Source organism: Henckelia pumila, chromosome 2 (genome assembly GCF_033568475.1).
Source record: "Henckelia pumila isolate YLH828 chromosome 2, ASM3356847v2, whole genome shotgun sequence".
In the NCBI taxonomy this organism is placed as follows: Eukaryota; Viridiplantae; Streptophyta; class Magnoliopsida; order Lamiales; family Gesneriaceae; genus Henckelia; species Henckelia pumila.
This window is the reverse complement of record NC_133121.1, coordinates 8747481-8756292: the sequence shown is the minus strand read 5'-3', so window position 1 is coordinate 8756292 and position 8812 is coordinate 8747481. Positions and strand designations below refer to the sequence as shown.

Genomic DNA, 8812 nt, shown 5'->3' with positions numbered 1-8812 from the left:
TTTCTTTCTTTTCTTCACGTAATTGACATTTTTTTGATTTGTTTTAAAATTTTATGGTTGTCATAAGGCCACTTCCTTCCTTTCTTCCACATAATAAGGCGGTGTTATTGGAAAATTATATTTTAAAAAAAAAGTTATACCATCTTACCAATTAAAGTGGTGTTCACACTTAATATAATAGTAAGAGATAAGAGCGTATTATTGGGGGGAAAAAAGTCATACTATTTTACCAATTAAAGTGGTGCTCATGTATATATTAATTTGAATACTACATATACAAATATTAAATTTTAATTTTATCACTATTAATAGTATTATTATACGACAGGTAGTTTGAGTATCATAAATTGACAGATAGTCTGGTTTTTTAATTAATTAATTAATTAGCTCAATAAATGAAATAATTACATCTCCCTCACATAATTATATTAAATTATTCAATATCTTTAATACACATATAATAGATATTTTAAAAAAATAAAAATAAAAATGGACCTCACGTAACGAGTAATGTTACAAAAATTAAAGTGGTTTTACATTCATGTATTTGTCATTACTATTTTATTTCCAAAACATTTGATTACTGGGAAAGTACAAATTATATAACTAAATTCTTAAGATTAAGGTTATATTTTTTTGTTATTTTAAATGACTGATTTTTTAAATAATAATAAAAATATTGTCTATATTCTAAATAAGGTTTACCGCTTAATGTGCTTAGTCTTTTAACTGCATTTCTCAATCTTCTAATAAAAAAAATTAATCTAGTCAAAATGACTTACATCTCAAGCCTTATGATGATTTGTATTCAATTTTGTTCCAATATATTGTAATGCTAAATGAAGAATTGAATGAATTGATATGGTTGGTCGGTCAAAAAGCGACATGTAACAAACTACGTGAAGATTTTTTTTTTTTTGATTTTTTTTTTTGACATTGGTGGTGGGGTTTGGTATGTCATGTAACAAACTACATGAAGAATTCATGAATGCAAGCAACTCCCCGTGAATTGATATGGTTGACCGGTCAAAAAGCGAGCGAGACAAATCAAGAATCGGATAGTGCATGTGAATTTATATGATTGATTGGTAAAATTATATATATATATTTGGTGGTCAAAAAGTGACCTGCACAAGCCACATGAAATTGAATTCAAGCAACGACGTGTGAATTTATATGATTGATTGGTAAAAAAAACGACCTACACAAGTCAGAGTCCCTCGATAAATTGTTGATTCTAGCATTACCAGATTTAAATGCAAAATAAACATATATTTAATGCATGAGATAACATCACATTTTCACTCCAATAAATAAATGATATGTTTAAACAATATAATAATAGAGAGTATCATAATTTATAGTATCTATACTTTGAAAAAAGAAAAGGTAGTTTTCATCACTCAAACATTTTATGAAATAAAAAATAGCATCACTTCACTTATACAAATTATGATTTGTATTTGATACACACAAAAACATGTATTCATAGTTGACTAATAATCTTTTCGTCCCATATATATTGTGTTCTTGAATTTTCACACAAATTAAGAAAAATGTATTGGAAAAGCAAATTTTATATAAATTTTCTATTTTATCCCTATTAAATGTATTAAAAAATGATTGCACAATTTTCAAGGTGTAGTTAATAGGTGTATATTAGTAAATAAGTGTAAAAAAAAATATTACTAAATATGATATATGACTATATATTTGGGACAAAAAAAAACGTTAACAATATAATCGGAACGGATGGTGTATATTATTAGGACTAGTTTTTATAATTCATTACAAGAAAAATGCGAAAAGCGATCACTAATTTGAGACCGACATTATTAAATCGGTTTAATTTTTTTTTAACGTTCTCTTATTTATTTCACTCTAAAATCAAATATCAAATATATTTAACGACCAATTTTATATTATGGTTTCAACCTTCAAATAGACTAGTTAGGTAACCTCAAATTCTTTAGGTATTTACCCAGGTTTATAGTGTTGTAATGTATGTTGGTTTCTGTTTTTTTTTAAAAAAAAAAAATAATAATTTGTAGCGTGGGGCTTGTGACTGTAGTAGTTTCCATTTATATATATATAACAGAGCCTTTTCCTTTAAAAAAAAAAAAAAAAAAAAGGACTGGTCTTCCAAATGGGATTCAGAAATTTCCTTGGTGTTTGAATGACCGTTGTCTCTCGTTGAGAAGAAGTAACCGTTTGATAATGAATATTGAACTAACTTCTTCTGTAACAGGAAGGGAATCATCAAAGATACAATAATAAAACAAAGATATGTTGAGAAATTGCCAATTTATAAATGATAGAGATGCACTCATTGTGCCACATGAAGGTGTAATAGAAACTCGCACTTCCTAAAAGGTGGAACTAATTCACTTAGTCAAACGTTCAAGGATGGAATGCATATGTAATATTTTATTAAAAATCTAAAATGGTAAAGCATTATTTAAAGGTTACGACTCAAACAAATTCAAGGTAAGTAATGTTGTTGTAACTCATTGAAGAAAACTAAAACGACAAGACATTCATTGTTACGATGAAGGTACAAGGCATACAACTATAATAGAATTACTCATACGCACTTCTCTACTCATCCCAAGGGTAATTGTTATAGCGCATATCAATTTTTCTGTCTAGACGTCTCCATAATTTCGACATCCCTGTAAAATTTTAGAAACAACTAATTATCAGGACATGCATCTCCCTCAATCATCATCAAATACTTAAATGTATCATGTGGGGAACTACGTTTCACGAACATGCCAACTAACTTTCCTTCGAGAAATGGGTGAGCTTTTCGTTTTAGCTATTCTTTTACACGGGAACACAGCTAGGAATATAGCCTTACTGAACGCAAAATTAATACATAATTGAATAAAGTACATTACAAACAGAATCTATAGTTAAGCTTACATGCATTTAAATTGCAAGTGTCTGAAAAGAGTAGATTGATATTTCAACCAATTAACATCAAGGTTCCAATATAAGAAAAACCAATTACTTCCAATATATACATAAACATTACACTCTGATTTTATTCTTATCATGGAGTTAGCTATACACATTTTATATATACATATGTTTTTCTTATCTATTATTTGAATGTCTAAATTTTCTAAAATTTCAGCCTATTGCTCTGTTTGGGTAATAATGTCCATAATAAATAACCTACAAAACAGTTCTGATATTATACATATTATATGTACCTTAGTCTTGTTTGGCATGTTTTAGGCCTTTGTGTGTTAAATCTTCGTCAGAATCAAGGCTTCTTTTACCAGTTGAAGTGATTTGATGTTCAATTGGATTCGTTGGACGATGCTCTTCTTGTATTTTTGAGGTGCTTTCTTGAGGTCCTTTCTCCGGAACTGTGCGATGTTGACGATGCTTCAAAAGGGGGAAGACATGCTATGATCGTATTTCGTACAAATGTTCTCCCTCTTGCTTCGTTTCTTGATGTCCTGATTTGAAAAAGGAACTGCAAATCTTTGAATTTTTTATTGATGCCATCAAGGTTGAAATGTTGTTCCTACTATAGACGAGAAAGTTAAACTTTAAAAAATATGAAGACTGATTTTAGTGCTGAAGAGAACTGATTTTAATTAAATATACCTCTTCCTTTGCTTCAATGATCTTCTCACTTGACATGCCTAATAACATTTTTGCCTCTTTGTGTTCCACAGAGGCAATTAAACTTCCAGTTCCATCAAATAATTCTACCTGGAACCATAGCCTATACGAATATAGTAGGTTGTAATGTAAGCTTCTTAATTCGTAGTAAAAAGTATTAAATATTATGTTTGTGGTTTAGATTTTGAAGTTATGAGGATAGCTTACATGAGTTGGTTGTGGGCTTGGGAAATCATTATTACAGTAGAAACAAGTGAATTCATATCGTAGGCCGCTCCACAAGGTTTAGAACTACTTGGGCAAGCTAAGAAGTATAAACAGTGTTGTGATTCACTAATTTTCAACGTAGCTTTAATCCAGAAAGACTTCACCAATGAATGGAAATGTATTTATATTAATACTTATTCGTTAAATTTAAATAAAGTAAAGGTAAGGCGACGTGTGGGCAAACGCAAAAATACCGTTTCAGTCAAGCTAAGGACTTGACTGATTTTCCGGATTTGAAATTAAGTGGGCGGTCCACGCTTTGGTATGCTCTCTCGCACAATTTCTGAGAAACAACTGTTTCTACATATTCTCTGTCGCCTTTGATCCTGAGAAAGTGTTTATATATTAGTGATAAACGTTTGACAATATTCCGACTAAAAATTTAGGAATACATTAGTGAAAAACAGTAGTATGAGGAAAATTTGAGCAGAAAAATTTTTAACCAGCTTTCAGGGATTGAAATAACAAATCTTGGAATTCTGTCGAAGTTAATCTTCCCAACAATCAACATAAAAAACAACCAGAATCAGTACCATCTAAAAATCAAGTCTAATATAGCCAGCCGATTATAGATGGACTAATTAATCCTATAAGAATAACCATTCACTAAAAATAAATTTACTGACTTAATCCATGACCACGAGCAATCAATTTACAAGGTTGTCCATATATTTCATCAACAAACCCAAGAGAAAAAAGGCTAGGAAATATACGAACAAGCGACAGCTAGGTAGCAATCGTAGTTAATATATTCCAGAAGTAACAGTTAGAAAAAAGCAAATAATACTTCAAAAAGAATAAGGATTAATTTAAGTATCCGTAAAATGACATAATAAATAGTGAGGTCCTGAGGTCCTGAGGTCCTCAATGTCAATTACCATAAATTCAACTTTTTAGCCGATGGTATGGGAGGATCAAATAGAATCCAGTGGACAACCATACAATAATATGTTTTCATAAGCAAAGGTGCATATATTTAAATATAATGTAAGTCAATATATATTCAAATTTTTTTACATAATGGAAACTAAAGGGAATTATTTAACCGTAGAAAGTGTCAGCGGAAAGTCTCATTCCTCAAATTACGGCCATGTTCTGAACGTTTTCACTCAAATAAGGTGCTTCACTTTGTAGGAATTCCTCCCATAATGTAAGAACCAAAGGTCTACGCCTGTATGCACAGAAGAATTGTAATTTTCAGTTCGATATAATTGGATAAATTTTGAATTGTATAACAAAATAGTATGTTTTGGAACAAAATGGTTTACTCTTCGTTCACAACCACAAAATCTTGCAAATTTCTTTTAGTTTTTTCAACGTGGAAACACATGTATAACAGCACGGAGCAAATCTGGGAAAACAAAAAAAACAAGCTCAGCCATAAAATAAGAAAGGACAGTTTGTATTTTAATTACACAAAAAAGAGATAATTTGGAGAAGAACTTAGCTTATTTGCTTATTTGTCACATCTGCTAATTCTGGACATTGTGCAAATGGTGTAATTCGATAAATTTGGTCGATTGGGAACTGTTCTTGTTGGCTTGTAAGCTTGATGTAAGTGTTTCGACTGAGGATCATTTGGTGGTTTGAAGCTGCTAGAATTGGCATGTTTCAAGTAATTTGCTTAATCTTGGCATCCCCACACAATAGGTTTTGTACAACTCAAATAATTTGTTTAACTGGTCAACATCTTGCTCATAAATGATGCTTCGCATGCTTACATTCTGCGCAAATAAATAGTAGAAGTGAAAGAAAATGAGAGAACAATAATTGTATTGAATGGATTTAATGAATTTTACCTCTTTAACAACAAAAACAATTTTCCGTTGCCTTCCCCATTTCGTGATTCGAATTGGAGTTTTTCTGCAACCAATTTAATTGTGAGATATTAATACATTAGTATTAAATACTAACGGGACGTCAATATTTGATAAGTAGTAGTTCAAGTAAAACTTAAATTATCTTTACTAATTATAACACGTTAACCCCATAGAAAAACTATATTTGGTCATTTTAATATATTTCCAAATTTATTTTTTATCATTCTTCTAATATGTTTAATAATGGAGGTCCAAAAAAGTAAATTTATTATTCAAAAACTTCCCACATTTTGTTCCGCTATCCCCATTATCCTAACATTTAAACAAAAATTATAATTAAATTCAAGTTAAAAAATAATATTTAATTTCAAATAATACATGTTTTATGCACATGCAACGCATGTGATCCGTGTACTAGTATTATATTATTCATCAGAAAATTAGAACATAAAATAGATTAATTTCAGGTCACACATCGAGTAATTAAGAAGAAACTTAGTGGAATGCTATGCCGTAAATGAAGATGAATTTAAAACATGAGTAGGGGTGATTTATCACCTTCGACGCCCAGCTGGTTTCCTTTTCTTGTCACAGAGATCTTTCAACGATTGAGTAAACTTCTAAAAGTATTGTCGCCTGTCGGTCAATAAGAAGACAAAAATGGACATTCTTTAGGCCATCATCAAAATATGTTATGCAGTTCGGACACAAAGCACTTGATATTAGAAGGGGGATATATTAAAGCTGGGTGTAATAAGTGCTTCTCTGGAAGAAAAAGAAACACCATCTTTTGTTGAGAAGAGAACAAAAGAAGTCACGGAACAAAAACCAGAGATGAAAATTGATGAAAACAAGTAAAAACTGTTGCTGAACTTTAACACAAAGACAGATTTTGTCAATGAATACATTAAACATTTGAAAGTATTTCAAAATTCTTGAGGAAATAAAGTTAAAACAAACTATTCCTCGAATGTGCTTTTATTTTTAAAAAGAAAGTTTACTTTCAGAGGCTGAAATAAAGAACTCGAAATATTTCATAATTAGGTTTTGACTTGATAGGCTTGTATTTTATTCTTTTTCTCCTCTTTCTGAAAAAAGAGAGCTTTAAAATTTGTTACTGCATAATTTTTTCATACATTTATGATTTCACTGGCACACATTCTAAGAAATTTCTCAAGGTCATGACCATTAACAATTTCTCAGCAAATTGTCCATTGAAAAAAAGTTTGTCGTGTGAATGTATTAGCACTATATGCTGAAAAGAATAAATAGTTATCTGTCGTATGATCACAAATATCAAATAGCGGAAAGAAAAATGGACGAATGAAACACTACCCGTCAGTAATTTCCTATAAAAGGGAGAGCATTTGCATATATTATGTCAAAACTGTTGTTATTATTATTTTCAACTAATCAGCTAACCAATAACTATAAAACATAGGTACATAACCAATTTGCTTTAGTTAGATATCCAGTTGAAAATAAGTTTATGAATAATTTAGACACAAACGCTATAAAGTAAGCAAACATTTTAAATTAAGCTTTAGCATTCAAAAGCTTAGATTATCCTCTCAAATTATAATGATAATGGCCAAATCCCAGCTACCAAAACTCACAAAATCTTCAGTACCCAAATATTACTCAGAATTTTCGCTATACAGCAACCCTTGATGCTGCTTATATTGTTCAGAGAGGCGAGCAAATTGTTGTGGTTTACGGGTTTCAAGTTTATATTCTCGCTTTGAAGTAAGAATCATATCTAATTTCTAATATCACAACCAGAATAATATCACATGTTTTATGGCAAGGATTTGATGATTGTTCTTGAAAAAAACTGCAGGCAACATCCAACTTTTTGTCAAAAAAAAGTAGAAATCAGAGAACCCACGGACGAAAAAGACCAGATCTGAGAAAACAGAGGAGGCCGACAACGTTCCCACAATCCATAAACTCAATACAATGTTCGGAAATCAGTGAAACTCGCAAATAAACAAACCGCAACAAAAACAAAAGCAGATCTGAATGCAGCAGAGAACATGACAGCAGGTGAGGAAAACAGAACAGAAAGAAGAGAAGAAAACGAACCCACTCGAAGTTTTCCAATCCCAAGCAGAAGCACACGGCATTATCAGAATGTCAAAAGACAAAAGGAAAAAAACCATACATTACGGAAAAATAGAGAAGAGAACAAATGGAGATTGAACGCAAGAAAAGAAAAGGCCGTTGTGGTATTTTTGAAAGAATGTTTTCAAACAAAGTCCAAGAATAATCGTATAATTTTAAATGTAACGTGGTGTAGTCTTTAATATACATGTATCATTATCCAAAATTTTAACCACAAAAGGTTTAAGAAATCGTGAAGACAAAATAATATATATCTAACATTAATAAAGATTTGAATATATTTTAATCAAATCCAGATTTAAAAATTGAATTAAAAATCTCATTGGTATTAAACGGTAAACATATATGTAAGTAAACGAGGAAAGTCCTAGAGCTTAAACATTGTTTTATGAGTTATGACCTGCTACAACTTATTTTAAAAATAAGTTGTTAAAGTGTTTGAGTAAATTTATTTTAAACAACTTAAAGATATTGATATGTTTGGTATTATAAGATTTTTTTATTGTCCAAATTACCAAAAGTGTATAATTTTATGAAAATAATATTTCGAGTTATACATTTACGAATAGTTTTAGAATAAACCTATATTAAAAAATAAAATTGTTTTAATATTTTATTTTTAAAAAAATTATGTGATTTGAAATTTTTTAAATAATATTTAATATTTAATGAGTGGAGAATATGATGAAAATTTATGAAAATATCCAAGGATATTTTAGAAAAATAGAATGTTAAAAAAAGATCTTTTTGAAAAAAGTATCTCCCCTTAATCTTTTAAAAACATATTATTTTGACAGCTTATAAGTTGTTTTTAAAAATTTTTACCAAAAAAATTTATAGAGCTTATAAGCTCTAAAACAGCTTATAAGTTGTTTTAGAGAGCTTATAAGCTCTGCCAAACACCCACTTAAAAACAGAGGATAAATCTTCAAAAAAAGAAAGAAATTACAATCCTCGTATAT

At 29.8% G+C, this 8812-nt stretch overlaps 1 long non-coding RNA gene across 4 annotated transcripts; it reads right to left on the bottom strand.

Moving 5' to 3' along the window:
- Positions 1 to 2442: 2442 nt before the first annotated feature.
- On the bottom strand, positions 2443 to 7951 carry LOC140881563 (uncharacterized). Of its 4 annotated transcripts, none has more exons than XR_012150004.1 (10): positions 7812 to 7951; positions 6285 to 6362; positions 5706 to 5769; positions 5175 to 5630; positions 4953 to 5077; positions 4101 to 4232; positions 3847 to 3943; positions 3622 to 3742; positions 3219 to 3541; positions 2443 to 2672 (listed from the first exon to the last, which is right to left on the bottom strand). It is a non-coding gene; the product is annotated as an uncharacterized lncRNA (long non-coding RNA). The 4 variants fall into 4 exon arrangements; XR_012150005.1 differs by lacking the exon at positions 2443 to 2672 and having other exon boundaries at positions 2997 to 3541; positions 5175 to 5257; positions 5355 to 5630; XR_012150003.1 differs by lacking the exon at positions 2443 to 2672 and having other exon boundaries at positions 2997 to 3541.
- Between the last annotated feature and the right edge of the window lie 861 nt (positions 7952 to 8812).